At 41.5% G+C, this 17,356-nt stretch overlaps 1 protein-coding gene across 5 annotated transcripts in view; it reads right to left on the bottom strand.

Moving 5' to 3' along the window:
- THADA (THADA armadillo repeat containing) overlaps positions 1–17,356 on the bottom strand; it is a 317,566-nt gene that overhangs the window by 20,612 nt on the left and 279,598 nt on the right. The gene's annotated exons all lie outside the window — the stretch shown is intronic.

Raw genomic sequence — 17,356 nt, 5'->3', positions numbered from 1 at the left:
AAAAATCTTACCACGTTATAGGTGAAACTGTGTTATATCAAACTTGCTTTGATCCACTGGAGTGCGCAGCCCCCCCCCAGAGCACCGCTTTACCGCGTTATATCCAAATTTGTGTTATATCAGGTGGCATTATATCGAGGTAGCGGTGTATATCTCTTCTATGGCTGTGAGATACCAAAGGTGCAGAAATAATTAATAAGAAACTTGTAAAGTTTTGGGGGTTTCCCAGGGTATCATTTGTTCTAACTTAGTATTCTAGCCTGTTTGTAGAACATTTAGAGAGAGAGATACACACAGAGTGTGTGTACTACTCTTACACGTTTACATTATTTAGTGCAAAACTGGCAAATAAAGGCTTATTATACATCAAAGTGCATACCCACTTCGTCAGATGCATGTAGTGGAAACTTCCAGGGGCAGGTATATATATGCAAGCAAGCTAGAGATAATGAGGTTAGTTCAGTCAGGGAGGATGAGGCCCTGTTCCAGCAGTTGAGGTGTGAAAACCAAGGGAGGAGAAACTGGTTCTGTAGTTGGCAAGCCATTCACAGTCTTTGTTTAATCCTGAGCTGATGGTGTCAAATTTGCAGATGAACTGAAGCTCAGCAGTTTCTCTTTGAAGTCTGGTCCTGAAGTTTTTTTGTGCAGGATGGCCACCTTAAGGTCTGCTATAGTGTGGCCAGGGAGGTTGAAGTGTTCTCCTACAGGTTTTTGTATATTGCCATTCCTAATATCTGATTTGTGTCCATTTATCCTTTTCCGTAGAGACTGTCCAGTTTGGCCGATGTACATAGCAGAGGGGTATTGCTGGTATATGATGGCGTATATTACATTGGCGGACGTGCAGGTGAATGAACCGGTGATGGTGTGCCTGATCTGGTTAGGTCCTGTGATGGTGTCGCTGGTGTAGATATGTGGGCAGAGTTGGCATCGAGGTTTGTTGCATGGATTGGTTCCTGAGTTAGAGTTACTATGGTGTGGTGTGCAGTTACTGGTGAGAATATGTTTCAGGTTGGCAGGTTGTCTGTGGGCGAGGACTGGCCTGCCACCCAAGGCCTGTGAAAGTGTGGGATCATTGTCCAGGATGGGTTGTAGATCCCTGATGATGCGTTAGAGGGGTTTTAGCTGGGGACTGTATGTGATGGCCAGTGGAGTCCTGTTGGTTTCTTTCTTGGGTTTGACTTGCAGTAGGAGGCTTCTGGGTACACGTCTGGCCAGAAAGCTCATGCTCCAAAACGTCTGTTAGTCTATAAGGTCCCACAGGATTCTTTGCTGCTTTTACAGATCCAGACTAACACGGCTACCCCCCTGATACTTGACATCAAAGAGCATAACATTTTAGGATAACTTGACTATGAAAGACAACTGGGCTAGATTCTCCACACTGCTTCATCCACTTTGCAACATTTAGGCAGTGCAATGTGGGCAGGTTCTGACCCCTTATAAATCTTATGGTAGGGATATAAGTTAGAGTAGATAGAGCTCTGCTCTAATTTCTGTCAGGGCTGGGTGGCACAGGATTAGGGCTTTGTGACCAGCTATGTCCAAGCTCTGCTCTGACACTATGGAGAGTTGATCCCACTATAAATAAAATGTTCTTTTTACATTATGTAAACTGCTTTATATGCCCTACAATATCCCTATTTGCAATTTTCCTCTCTTCTGGAAAAACGAGTAAACAGTGAGGTAGAAAAGGTTGCATATGATACAAAATGACTCAATATAGTTAAGTCCAAAGCAGACTGCAAAGCGTTACAAAGGGATCTCACAAAACTAGTGACTGGGCAACAAAATGGCAGATGAAATTCAAATGTTGATAGATGCAAAATAATGCATATTGGAAAACATAATCTCAACTATACATTCAAAATGAATGGGTCTAAATTAGCTTTTACCACTCAAGAAAGATCTTGGAGTCACTGTGGATAGTTCTCTGAAAACATCCGCTCAAGCAGACCAAGGCAAGGATTACATACTTCTGAACAAGAGGAAAAAAGAACTGGATTCTATTGCTTCCTGGCTTCCCAGTAGATGGCACCACAATGCTAACTCTCCAGAATGACTCTTACAGGGAAGGATAAACCAGATGTACATACATTTCCCCTCTATTTTCATTACCATACACTATTCTTCACTGCCTGTTATAAACTGCTCTGTAGTGTTCCAACGCACTGCTAAACAGCTGCCACATTTCAGCCAAGTTAGGAGGGAAACGTAGCAACTGTACTGAGGAAGGTGTGGGCTGAAGTGGCTGTGTTTATGGACAGTCCTATATTTTGTAATTTTTCATTTACGCATATTGCACACGTACTGGAGAAGCTGAGATTATATAGTAACCTGGTATGGTTTGCAAAGAGTTCTTTGATCAATGTAGATGATAAGATCTATATAGAAGTAAGACAATTACCACTGGCATTTGCTGTTCCTCTAAGCAGTCAGGAGAAAAAATTAACAGGAAAGAGCAACAAACTAAGATGCAATTTCAATCCTTTATCAAAAGCAAAGTGCAACTGAGCAATAAGTCAGAAAGGTGTCATCATGAGGACAAAGATTTTTTTTACACTCTACTTCCAAAATGACAAGACAATTACTGTGCATGCGGTCAGAAATCCCTCATTCACAAATTGCACAAGAATGTTCATCTTGACCTCCATGAAGTGGTCGTTCATTAACATTTTACCCAGGCACAGCGATTCTGAACTTCCCGGGCAATTTCCTGTGGATATAGCAGCCTTGCTTTAATCTGGCTTTGTAAATAAAGGTGAGGACCAGATGAGAAGGAGAAAATATCAGGACACATGGTTGGGGGGTTCCGCTGGCGGAGCAAAGAAAACCAAAACCAACCAACAACGACAAGAGTGCTGCCAGCGGAGCCAAAAAAAAAAAAAAAAAAAAAAAAAGAGGAATATTGGGACTAATTGCATCCCGACCAAAGATTGCGGGACAAACACCTAAATATCGGGATGGTCCCGATTTTATCGGTATGTCTGGTCACCCTAAGTACTCGCAACAACTGAAAATAAAAACAAAGGTGTGAGCCACAAACTGCACATCTAATTATAAAAAAGGTTTTCTGAGCTAAAAACGTTTAAAGATGCACAAAAGTATTTATTAAATATTAATCTGGTTCTATCCTCTCCAAACTTATTGAAAACATTTGAACATTGCTCATCAATGAGTTTTAGTCATTGTTCGACTATGGAAACAATCATATTACCACAAAAACAATGAAGAGTCCTTGTGGCACTTTAGAGACTAACAAATTACCACAGAAACCATAATTGGTAAAAGACTGCCAATTATTTACAAGTAATTCTGGATACTCTGAAGAATGGTTTTGATAAAAATAATATAAAATATTTTCTACAGCACATTAACAGCTACAAACAGCATAGCACATCGCCAAAAATATTACTATAAAGACACAAGATATACTTATTAAGGCTAACTATGAAACAAATGAAAGAAATGGGCCAAATGCCACCACTGAATTTCCCCAGTACATTTACATACTTCATATTTCAGCAGTAGTACCCACTGCTTTCACCTCACAAATCTCTCTTGTTCTTGGTCTCTGTTTAGACACTAGTACACTGGACCAAAAGCCACCTAATTATGCCTTCCAGCCATGTTCAATCTTTCATAATTGCTACCACATGTCACTTCGTCGTCTGGAACAAACTTCTTAAGTGTAGGACTAACATCATCATCAGGTAAGCAAAATCTATTACAAACGTATTCCTTTGAATCCATGATGGGTTAAATCTGTCATCGGTGCTGCAATTTCTCCTTAAATTCCTAGTCTGCTCAAATACATAAATAAAAGCATTTATCATTACCAGCAGAAAAGGAAAATGAGTCATCACCTCAGTTTCACCTCTTCTTACACCTTGCAAATAGTATCCCTATGTATTTTAAAGATATTCACTCTAAACAACAGTCTAAACTTTTTTTTGAAATCGGAACATCCTCCTCATTAACTGCAAACACCATTCTTTTCATTCTTCTACAAGCACAGGTGACATTAGTTCACCTTTGTGATGTTACTAGTGAGCGTTCTTCCCTACTTCCATACTAAATATTCCCAGAATTCCTTACTAGTCGTGCCCTCCTCCTTCAACAGGGAAATCTCTTTTCGAAGAGTTATATATATTTTATTCTTTTCAATAACTGTCCCCAAAATAATATTCAATCCTCTTTTGCCCACCTCTTGTCTTTTCTTTTACTACTGCAGTTTCAACAGTGGTGGCCTCTTCAGGTAGAAAAACAGGCTCTCACTTCAGGCCCACTATTCTCTCAGGCTGTGTTTACACTTAAAATGCTACAGCAGTGCAGCATTTTATCTCTCCAACGCGTCATCAGTGATCTACAACCCATCCTGGAAAATGATCCCTCATTTTCACAGGCCTTGGGTGGCAGGCCAGTCCTCGCCCACAGACAACCCGCCAACCTGAAGCATATTCTCACCAGTAACTACACACCGCACCATAGTAACTCTAGCTCAGGGACCAATCCATGCAAAAAACCTCAATGCCAACTCTGCCCACATATCTACACCAGCGACACCATCACAGGACCTAACCAGATCAGCTACACCATCCCAATGTAATATACGCCATCATATGCCAGCAATGCCCCTCTGCTATGTACGTCGGCCAAACTGGACAGTCTCTACGGAAAAGGATAAATGCACACAAATCAGATATTAGAAATGGCAATATCAAAAACCTGTAGGAGAACATTTCAATCTCCCCGGACACACAATAGCAGATTTAAAGGTAGAAATCCTGCAGCAAAAAAACTTCAGGACCAGACTTCAAAGAGAAACTGCTGAGCTTCAGATTATCTGCAAATTTGACACCATCAGCTCAGGATTAAACAAAGACTGTGAATGGCTAGCCAACTACAAAAGCAGTTTCTCCTCCCTTGGTGTTCACACCTCAACTACTAGAAGATGGTCTCGTCCTCTCAGATTGAACTAATCTTGTTATCTCTAGCCTGATTCCTGCCTGCATATTTATATCTGCCTCTGGAAATTTCCACTACATGCATCCGACAAAGTGGGTATTCACCCATGAAAGCTCATGCTTCAATGTGTCTGTTACTCTATAAGGTGCCACAGGACTCTTTGCCACTTCAGTGTAGATGCTTGTGAGGTTATTGACATGAACTGGGACCATATAGATCATTGTTGCAACTAAGGTCCTGTAGTGACACCAAATCTTTTATAAAGGAGGTGAAATAAGGTGTTTAAGACAAGGTTAAGATTTGCTAGTTATGATTATGCTGTCTATATGTGTGTATCATTTTGTAGTTGAAGTTATGAATACTGGCTCTATACTGTCTGTATTTCAAACTTATGCTATGCTTCTGGGTGACACCTCGGACAAGTTGATGTCAGCTCTGCCTAGCCTGCTTGATGGTCCATTAAGGACCATTAGCTATACAACTGACCCACTGAGAGAAGGCAGACACACCTTGTGACTCAACAAGGTATGCAGGGACATGCCTATGGACAGAACTCTGAAGTTTTTCCATGCCACGTGATGGACAGCTTATCTTGGGGACAAAGAAAGCAGAGACCACATGGCAAGAGACTATAAAAAGCAGCTGAAGCTCCTCCATCTTGTCTTCAATCCTCCTTCATACCTCTGGAGGGACTTTGCTACAAACGAAAGCTCTACACAAAGGCCTGATGACCCATCCCAGCTGTGGACGTACTCCAGAGACTTGATTTGAACTTGCCGTTTATTCTATCACTGCTACAAGCCTGAACAAAGAACTTTGCTATTACTGTATGTAATTGATTCCATTTAACCCGTTCTAGCTCTCATCTGTATCTTCTTCCTTTTATGAATAAATCTTTAGATTTTAGATTCTAAAGGATTGGCAACAGCATGATTTGTGGGTAAGATCTGATTTATATATTGACCTGGGTCTGGGGCTTGGTCCTTTGGGATTGGGAGAACGTTTTTTCTTTTACTGGGGCATTGGTTTTCATAACCATTTGTCCCCATAACGAGTGGCACTAGTGGTGATACTGGGAGTATCTAAGGGAATTGCTTGTGTGACTTATGGTTAGCCAGTGGGGTAAAACCAAAGTTTTCTCTATTTGGCTGGTTTGGTTTGCCTTGGTGTGCATAGAAACCCCAGCCTTGCGCTGTAACTGCCCTGCTTTAAGCAATTTGTCTTGAATTGGCACTCTCAGTTGGGTCTCACCAGAACCAGCATCTTTACAGCTCACTATACTAACAGGAGGATTTTCCCACCACTGTAGGTAATCCACCTCCCTGAAAGGGAGTAGCTAGGTCAGCAGGAGAATTCTTTTGTCAATCTAACCTGACTACATCTGGGGTTAGGGCGTCATAGCTATAATTTATATTTTTAGGGTAGACCAGTCCTCAATCTGCTGTTGTTTCTCTGCAGGGAATCTCTTTTTTACTACACTCTCAAGCATCACTAAAAATACTCATGCAGGTCTTTGACCCTTATTTTCCCTTATCCTCAACCTGTGTTATCTAAAGTACCCAAGAGAGATTTTAACACCTCAGTGTGTCTCTAAACATGCAAGTCCTGCACCAACATTAAAGAATTGTCTAACAAATTCTGCTGTTGAGTAACTCACTCCTACTTGGCCAGCATTTCCCATCAAATTCACATCACTGGGGGAGTTGCAAGAGACCATGTCTTACTCTGTCACTACAGCATCTATATGGAAAGTAGTGAAGATGAGTTATCTTTGGATGTATGCTTTATTTACTCTGCAACTGTGGTAATGAAAATATTGGGAAGTACTTTGAAATATCTAGACGTATGGTAAAGTATTGATATTTTATTCATAGAGCTACAGCATCTAGATATTGTTTTTTATTTCCTCATTTAGGCTGGTTTTTTTGTCCAGTTTAGCTTAAAACAAATTACATGAAGTGATGGTGCCCCCATAACTTCCCTTAGGAGGTAATTGATCTTTGTATCTTCTGGTATTTATAGAATCAGACTATTATATCTCTTATTCTTGCCTCTCTTCTAAGATAACAATCTCTGGCTCCCTCAATGTCCTCAAATAAGGCATGGAGGCAGGGACATGTTATGTTAGAACAATGGGTCCTCAATTTTGATTGCACTCTTTAGGTGCTACTGTAATGGTGGGAAATTACAAATAATGCATACTGACATGTGAGCAATGGTATTTTAAAAGGCATAGACAGAACCACTGGAAACACGGTATTTGAAACAGTGGTGGACGAAAAGGTAGTGGTGTTGCAGGGTCAGCTGGAATAACTCTTATCTACTTCACTAACAACTAGAGCTGATTAGATTTCAGGCACTTGTCTTGAAATTCTTCATTGATCAGCAGTAGAGGACAGCTGGGTTGGAAGTTTTGCAATCACACCAGCCACTACTGATTTGCTGACATCACCTGTGGTGGTAGTGATGAATGCCAGGTCCATTGTGTAACACCAACATCACACAGACTCCATTATCTATTATCTCTCTTTGAAGTGATTTACTAGGTCCCTCCAAGGGTGTGTGTGTGTGAAAAACTTCGGCATAGATTTACGTTAGTTAAAGTAAAGTTTTCACAGGGAGGTGAGTGGACATGCACATTTCAGCAGGGTTTTTTCTTTCCTCTTCTCTTTCTATGTTAATATACTTTCACCTGATTCTCTCTCCACTTTCTCCCATTCCTCACCTCAACTACAAGTTCTAGCACAAACACACGCAGCTACACCTCCCTGACTCCAATCTCTTTTACCATCTCTTTAGTAGGGTGCACTGGTAATACCGATAAAAGTTGCTTCCCCTCTTCCATGTTAAACAGCACTTTGGCAATCCTTATGTCTTGAAGTCACCAGGGCCTGATGAAATACATCCTAGAATTCTTAAGAAGCTGACTGAGGAGATATCTGGGCCATTAGCGATTATCTTCAAAAAGTCATGGAAGATGGGAGAGAGTCCATAGGACTGAAAAAGGGCAAATATAGTAGTGCAAATCTATCAAAATGGAAATAAGGACAACCCAGAGAATTACAGTTCAGTCATCTTAACTTCTGTACTCAGAAAAATCATGGAGCAAATAATTAAGCAATCAATTTGCAAAAACCTAGAGGATAATAAGGTGGTAAGTAACAGTCAGCACAGATTGGTCAAGAATAAATTGTGTCAAAACAACCTAATAGCTTTCTTTGACAGGGCAACAAGCCTAGTGGATGGGGGAAGTAGTAGATGTTGTATATCTTGACTTTAGTAAGGATTTGATACTATCTTGCATGACCTTCTCATAAACAAACTAGGGAAATACAACTTAGGGTATGTCTTCATTACCAATGTTAAAGCACTGCTGTGGCACAAGCCCAGCGCTGTAAAAAACCCACTCCCACGAGCGGAGTAGCTACCAGCATTGGAATCGCTCTTTAATATCTTTGTCAATGATCTGGATAATGACAGAGAGAGTACACATACAAAATCTGCAGACAATACCAAGCTGGGAGGGGTTGCAAGTGCTTTGGAGGACAGAATTAAAATTCAAAATAATCTCGACAAACTGGAGTAATGGTCTGAAGAAAATAAGATGAAATTCAACAAGGACAAATTCAAAGTACTCCACTTAGGAAGGAATAATCATTTGCACATGTACAGAATGGGAAATGACTGCCTAGGAAGAAGTACTGCAGAAAGGGATATGGGGTAATAATGAATCACAAGCTAAATATGAATCAACAGTGTAACACTGTTGCAAAAAAAGCAAACGTCATTCTGGGATGTATTAGGAGGAGTGTTGTAAGCAAGAAACAAGAAGTAATTCTTCTGCTCTGCTCTGTGCTGATAAGACCTAAACTGGAGTATTGTGTCCAGTTCTGGGCGCCACATTTCAGGAAAGATGTGAACAAGCTGGAGACAATCCCAAGAAGAGCAACAAAAATTATTAAAGGTTTAGAAAACATGACCTATGAGGGAAGATTGAAAAAATTGGTTTGTTTAGTCTGGAGAAGAGAAGATGGAGAGGGAATATTATAACAGTTTTCAGGTACATAAAAAGTTGTTACAAAGAGGAGGGAGAAAAATGATTCTCCTGAAGCTCTGAGGACAGGAGAAGAAGCAATGGACTTAAACTGCCACAAGGGCAGGTTAGGTTGGACATGAGGAAAAACTTCCTGTCAGGGTGGTTAAGCACTGGAATAAATTGCCCAGAGAGGTTGTGGATTCTCCAACACTGGAGTTTTTTAAGAGCAGGTTAGACAAACACCTGTCAGGGATGGTCTAGATCAGACATGGGCAAACTACGGCCCGAGAGCCACATCAGGGGATGAGGATCAGGGACGGTTGGGAGTGGGAGTCCCGGGGGGGCCTGTCAGGAGGGCAGTCAAGGGACAGGGAGTGGGGGGAGGGGAGTTGGATAAGGGGGTGGGATCCTGGGGGGGAAGTTAGGGGTGGGGGATCCCGGGAGGGGGTGGTCAGTGGATGAGGAGCAGAGGACGGTTGGATAGGAGACGGGAGTCCCAGGGGGGCTGTCATGGGGCAGGGGTGTGGATAGGGGCTGGACCAGTCAGGGGACAGGGAGCAGGGGGGTTGGATAGGGGGCGGGAGTGCCGGGAGGGGGCGTTCAGGGGACAAGGAGCAGGGGGGGTTGGAGGGGTTGGGAGTTCTGAGGGGGGCAGTCAGGGGGTGGGAAGTGGGAGGGAGCAGGGGCCAGGCTTTTGGGGAGGCACAGCCTTCCCTACCCGGCCCTCCATACAGTTGTGCAACCCTGCCCACCCCTAGTCTAGATAATACTAAGTCCTGCCATGAGTGCAGGGCATGTGAAGTATGACCTCTTGAGGTCCCTTCCAGTCCTACGATTCTATGATCCAAACAATGAAACCAGCAACACTGCAGCGGCCCCCCAAAAAATCTCATTTTCTTCATGCTTGCTTTTAGATCAAGCTGTAGTTTTAGTTTTTAATTTCCATTCCAGCTTCGTCACCTATGAAAAACCAAATTGTTGTATTTTTCAGAGAATAGTGCATTGTGCAACTTTTTGGGGGTAGGGGGGAGAGTGAGGTGATTCACAGGAAGGTGATTCACAGGTAGAAAAGTTTTATAAAAACAGTTTGATTCAGTCAAAGAATTGAGATTTCCCACACATACATTTTCTGTGAATCTGCTGAAAATGATTTTCACTCAATTGTTTTCAGTACCACACTTTTTTTATTATATCCCGCACCCCGTTTACATTTTCTAATCACTATATACAAAGTAAGGGTTACTTAAAGGCTGACAACCTGCAGGCAAACTTTAAGTTTGATGCAATAAAATAGAACTGAGATACTACAAGCCAGAACTAATCACATTACTAAACAAGGCTGATACTGTTACTGATATTTAGGGTGACCATACATCCTGTTTTGGCTGGGACAGTCCCTTTTTTAAGCCCCATCCCGGCCATCCCAACTTCTATAGCAAAACTGGGCATTGTCCCATTTGCTCTTGCCAACTGATCATGAAACTAAAGCGGAGTGAAGATGAATGTGCAGGGCGGGGAGCAGCAATGCCAGCCCCGTGCGGGAGGGAGGGCTCAGGAGAGTGGCTTGGGCCAGGCTGGCCCCATGTGGACAGGCAGCAGGGGGCCTCGGGCTGTCCCCTTGTGAGTGAGCAGCAGTGGGTGGCTTGGGCTACCCGGCCTGCAGGGGTATATGGGGGCCTTGGGCTGTCCCCATGTGGGTGGGCAGCAGGGGGGCTCAGGCCGGCCCCATGCGGGGGGAGGAAGGAGGGCTTTGGCCTGGCCCCTGCGGTGTCCTGTTTTTCCTTTGGGAAATTATGGTCACCCTACTGATACTGTATTGAGCACCCTAATGATCTTCAGTGATGCATCCTGGGATAACAGCTTCCAAATCTTCTCTCTAGTACGGTGATTTCTATTCCTCAGTGAGCACTGCCAAGGAAGTGAGTAAGCCTTCAGTGGAACTCAATCAGCATGGCTGGGGGTGCTTCGTTCCTCCAGGCCAGCTCCACAGTGAAGCAACCAGTCTCATTTCCCTCTTACTCTCTCTGAATGTGAGTTTTCTGATGAGGGCATGAGAGGGGGAAAATAGAGATGGACTGACGGCTTCAGAATAGCCTGATAAAATGTGAATTCAATAGAAAAACAACAAAAAGTCTAACACAGTAAATTTAACTAATTTGAAATAATTATTTTGCCCTGGGGTGAAAGGTAAAACAATGTAGCCAAACCCTACTCGTTACTGAGACACTACAAATGCTGTAGTACTGCAATTGGTTTGACAGGTTTAAGCAAGATACAGCAAGAATGCAGTGACGCATACAAGACATTCACTCACTGAACTGTAAGTCCTGTGTCTGTCTTCATATAAACTTTAGATGAAGTCTTAGGGCTCTGCCCTCTAAGTTAAAACAAAACTTCCTTTACAATTTGGGGGAGTGGGGTGGAGAATTCATCCTTGGCTTATCCCCTGCCTTTAACAACTACTACGATCAGCCCCTCTGTTAATAAGAGACGCCCTCAGAGTTCCCTCAACTCTTACATACTGGCGCCTAGAAATGATAAGCAACACTTACATAGTGCATTACATTTTCAAAGTGCTGCACAAACATTAGCCACAGTGGTTAATCTTCGCCCTGGGGAGTCTATTGTTCTATGGTCTCATGATGGGGGGGGGGGGGAGAGAGAGAGAGAGAGAGAGAGAGTGTGTGTGTGTGTGTGTGTGTGTGTGTGTGTGTGCGCGCGCTGAAGAACCTCTGTTGGTGCTTCAAAGGTTGGGATATTAGTCATTTGCATCAAGTGACCACTTTTCCTAGATGACACAGAGAGACAGCAGGGAGCAGCACTGAAATCAGGAGAGATGGCTTTGAATTGCCCTGTGTCAAATGAGGACTTCTGGCACATTCATGTTATTTGTTGATACTTTCTTGAGGTAAAAAATTGGAATTGTAGATTCAGATTAGGATTAAGAGGTCTACATTTTTGGCCTTCAGAACAAAAATTATTATAGGCCTGGGACAAAATTTTCAAACACAACTACATGACTTAGGAGCCCTGGTCCTGTTTTCAAAAGTGATATAAGCATTTAGGAGCCTAAAAATCCCATTTATTTTCAATGAAACTTAGGCTCCTACATACCTATACTACTTTTGAAAAAGCGATTTAGGCTGCTAAATTACATAAGCCCGTCTAAAAAATTTAGCCCCCTTTACAGCTCTACCCCCAAGTCTACAACAATGTAACTAAACCAATGTTAAATCAATCTAGTTAATCTGGTTCTAGGTCCTAATGTACGTGCACTTAAACGGGTCTTAAATTTACCAGTATTAGGGCTAACTTATTTCAGGGCAACTACATTAGAGGTTTGCAAACATTTAACCAGGACAATTATAAAATGATTTATTTAAACAGGTGAAATTTTTCTAATCTCAACAAGCCCACAGCCTCACTCAAGACATTTCTTCCTTTGTAAACAAAAGCCAAACTGAAAATGATACAGTAATAGATGCAGCTTTCATTCAAGCCTTGAATTACCTGAACATTTCAGGACATTCAGGAAAATGACCACGAGTATAGGAAGGAAGGTCCCTGTTCTTTGATTTCAATCATCTTTCTTTTTAAGGAATAAGCTCTGGGATAAGCAATAGGGCTGTGAATGGGTCTAGACAGTACACCGCCATGAGTCATTAATTTAATTAGATTTCAAAGAAACTATTATACATTTACACTGAAAACAATACTTCTTGTGCCCTCCCTCACACTAACAGCAATAAAACAATCTCACAGAAGTTTACACCTCAATGCATGACGAAGCAATAACAAAGTCAGTATACATCCAATAACTTTAGTCATTGACTGGATTTGTAATGGGGAGGTCATTAGTAAGACCTTAACTATCTGACAAGCTTCCATTTTAGGCAAACAAAACAATAATTAATTTTGCTCTTAATTAGACAGTTTGGTTTCCATATGTCATGACTTTCTCAGAAAAATGGCAGCAGCCATCCGCATCTGAATCAATTTTTACAACAAAATTAAATCCAGCTTTTCAAAATAAATTAAAATATATATAAAATGAACTTCAGTTTACTGACAGTATTGGAAAGTAACACTAGTCTATAAAAAAGAAATGTGTTTTTTGGTTTAGCACAATCTCTCTCAGAAAAGATGCTCTTCTGTGCACTTTTCCTTCCAATCCACAAGAGGGACAAAAGTTTTATTTACACACCATTGTCATGTTGGTAACTACTTTATATTATACTTATTAATTTGTCTCTATTTCTGCCACTGCCATCTAAAACTAACTCTGATATGCAGCTGCATGGATTAGCCAGCAGATGGAGCTGAGCATTGCAACCATCAAAAACCATGGAGTATAGCAGTGGTTTTCAATCTGTGATCCGTGAACGCCTCAGGGTATGCAGACTATGTCTAAGGGGTCTGCGAAAGGTGACTATGAAAATAAAGTTTCAGGTCACAGAAAAGGCATTCTGTTTTTCTGATCAATCAAAAGTATGTGAATATCCCACCTACAGGTAAAACCCGGAAGTGTTGTCATTACCACAGAAGCCCAGACCTTAGCACCCTTTCTCATACTGAGTCAAATGCCATGTTGAACATGAGCAACATTCATAATTGAATTCTGTTTAGTCAGTTTTCAATCTAAGACTTCTATGGTAGTGGTTTGTGGAGCACAGGCTGAATTTCCATAGGGGTCCGTACCTCCATTTGAAAATTTTCAAAGGTCCGCAAATGAAAAAAGGTTAAAAAACACTAGCGTATTGTACTAAATAATAATGCATTTGTTCTTCAAGGAGGTCATTTAACATATCAAAGAACTGTGTAAGGTTGTAGTTGTTATTGGGCATAAAACCATACTAAAACGTACAGTAAGATCATTTACCTCTGATCTCATTATTCTACAAACATAATGCATAGCCTAAAAGAGGTACATATGGTCTCACACCAGCCCACACTTGCCACACATGTGTGGGGTAACACAGACATCACTAATATGGCAGAAATTATGGGAAAGTGCACCATAACTGCTATATGCACGTCCCAAACAACCAACCTCATAATTTGCTATTATTAATACATAGACTCAAATTTCAAATATCTCATCTGGTAGAAGCAGAGTCAAAGTTAAGATTAGCTCTATCTTGATACATGCAATCTAGATGGAGCTACTATAAGGTGAATGCACAATGGTTGGAAAACTGTTCCCAGAGAGTAGTTATCAGTGGTTCACAGTCAAGCTGGAAGGGCATATTGAGTGGGTTCTTTCAAGGATCAGTTGTAGGTCCAATTCTGTTCAATATCTTCATCAATGATTTGGATAATGACAGAGAGAGTACACTCAAAGTCTGCAGAGGACTCCAAGCTGGGAGGGGTTGCAAGTGCTTTGTAGGATAGGATTAAAATTCAAAATGATTTGGACAAACTGGAGAAATGGTCTGAAGTAAATAGGATGAAATTCAATAAGGACAAATACAATGTACTTCAATTAGGAAGGAACAATCAGTTGCACATGTACAAAATGGGAAATGACTGTCTAGTAAAGAGTGCTGCAGAAAGGGACCTGCAGGGTCATAGTGGATCACAAGTTACATATGAATCAGCAATGTAACACTGTTGCAAAAAAAGCAAACATCATTCTGGGATGTTGCAAGCAAGACACAAGAAGTAATTTTTCTGCTCTACTCCGCGCTGATTAGGCCTCAACTGGAGTATTGTGTCCAGTTCTGGGAGCCACATTTTAGGAAAGATGTGAACAAAATGGAGAAAGTCCATAGAAGACCAACAAAAATGATTAGAGATCCAGAAAAACATGACCTATGAGGGAAGATTGAAAAACTTGGGTTTGTTTAGTCCAGGGAAGAGAAGATGGAGAGGGGACAATATAAAAGTGTTCAAGTACATAAAAAGTTATTACAAGGAGGAGGGAGAAAAAATATTCTTCTTAATCTCCATAGATAGGAGAAGCAGCAATGGGCTTAAATTGCAACACAGCTGGTTTAGGTTGGACATTAGGAAAAACTTCCTAACTGTAAGGATGGTAAGCACGGGAATAAATTGCCTAGGGAGGTTCTGGAATCTCTATCATTGGAGATTTTTAAGAGCAGGTTGGACAAATACCTGTCAGGGATGGTCTAGATAATACTTAGTCCTGCCATGAATGCAGGGGACTGGACTAGATGAACTCCTGAGATCCCCTCAAGTCCTACAATTCTATAATTCTGCACAGAGGCACACACGCCCCACTACTGTACTCTTTGGTAGGGAAAAACGGGACCAGTTTGAATCTTATGTGAAACTTCAGGAACAGCTATCATGCCATGAATAGCCTCACTGGATACATTACATTAATCAAACATTAAAGCAGAAGCTGTCCTGTTAAAGAGTTCCAGCACTGCCTCTTCAGGGGAGGCTTAAATATGTCCAAAAAAAAATTAAACTCAGAGCAGGTTCTTGTGCAAAATGCTGGTACTAGTGATGTTCACAAAAAAAAAAAGGTAGGGAGGGTGGTTGGCATGGCCAGCACCAAACACTCATATTTCTGACAATTAGAAAAAATAATAAAGAAGACGGATTTCAGCATGGTGACTTTTGTATAATCATGGCAGATAGCCACTGTATTCTAATAAATGGAAAATCCTGTTGACATTCTTTCCATTTAGGCTTCTATTGGCAAAATGACATCAATTATATGTCTTACAGGCTCAGCAAGAAAAGCTAGACATTGCAGCTATATCAATCTCCAGAAGGCAGTATATAATAATACACTGGGTTTTAGGGCTGGAGCAAGGCTTGATGAACTAAACAAAACAGATGTCTCTTTAAACTGAAAATATAAGAAGCCGTAATCACTCACGTTAACTAGTGTTTTTGGAGAAGAAGAAAAATTACAAGGCTTAACAATAAGCTTTAAAAACTTTCATTGCAGGACCTGCACAGCTTTCATTGCAGGACCTGAAAATCACAAAATGTATGACAACAGAATGCTTGCCACCCATTTCTCATTCTGATCTATACAGAAATTAAACTTTCATGCTCAATTACTTTCATTTCCATTGTAAGATATGATGGCAAAGAAACAGGATTAGTCAAAATAATGTAAGATGCCATCCAAGTTCTATGGAATAAGATTCAAGCTTAGTTAAAGCTAATAATAGTCTTTGAGCTTTTTTTTTGTAAACTAATAAACATAGTACAAATGAGCAAACTGAGGCAGAGAAAACATAAGGGACCTGTGATGATTTGGGGAATCTTAATACAATTTATGAATTCTGGTTGCTATTATGAAGTAATTGCTGTACTATGAAATGTCTCTATATGTGTATCCATCAAGGTCAGGTAGGACCTAGCACATACCCAGCCCTAGGGACAGTGGCGAGTACTTAATTTTAGTGACTGTGCTTTAGTTACCAGACAACAGACATGCTAAGAAGGTTTGCTGGACTTGAGAGAAGATAGTTTCTATTTGTATGCAGGGGAAGGGGAAGAGAAGAGAGTGGAAAGTTAGGAGCAGCAAGACGAAGGGACAGAAGCAACAAAGGAGGAGTTTTAAAAAGAATCACAGAAGGAAGACTCAGACATAGACATAGGAAGCATGGGGCAGAAGAGGAGAAGGGGATGATGGATGGATGGCCCCATATGACTCTGACCCCAGCCCAACAAATGTTTTTGGATTGGTGAGAAAACTTCTGGGAGAAGGTATGTTGAAGCTACAGGAGGAGTCTGAGCAGTCAGCACTGGTCCAGGGGCTGAGCAGGGGGTTGCATGGTCACAGCTTTCAGGAGAAGGTGCCAGACCAAAGATTTGCACTCTAAAAATGTGTCCAGAGGCCCTAACACAGCAGCAGGTGGATTCTCTGCAGCTTGAGGTCTTCAACCCACAATTTGAAAACTTCAATAACTCGGACATAGGTTAGGGGGTTGTTATAGAAGTGGATGGGTAGGGTTCTGTGGCCTGCTTTGTGCAGGAGGTCAGACTAGATGATCACATTGGTCCTTCTGACCCTAAAGTCTATGAGTCTATGAGCAGTGGCTAGGCTCCATTCAGACTCTGTTTGCTTAAAATACCAGAGGTTCAGAAGCTGGCAGGTTCAGCACCTGCCTTCACAGCAATCTGGGAAGTGATCACATGAGGGGGCTCTTCCAGGGTCCCACCAATGAATCAGTAGCTAAGACAGGAATAGAGCCCAGGAGTATTGTTTCCCAGTCCCCTGCCATCTCATGTTAGAATATTTTGGCTGCACTGCCCTGGGGTTTAAGTAGCCTCTTCCATTCCTTATCTCCAGTTATGATTTAATATAAATGGATCAGGATTTCCAAAATTACTGCTTATACCAGAGCCAGTCTGACTCATGACAGG

Source organism: Gopherus flavomarginatus, chromosome 4 (assembly GCF_025201925.1).
Source record: "Gopherus flavomarginatus isolate rGopFla2 chromosome 4, rGopFla2.mat.asm, whole genome shotgun sequence".
NCBI lineage: Eukaryota > Metazoa > Chordata > Testudines > Testudinidae > Gopherus > Gopherus flavomarginatus.
This window is presented reverse-complemented; position numbering and strand designations above follow the sequence as displayed.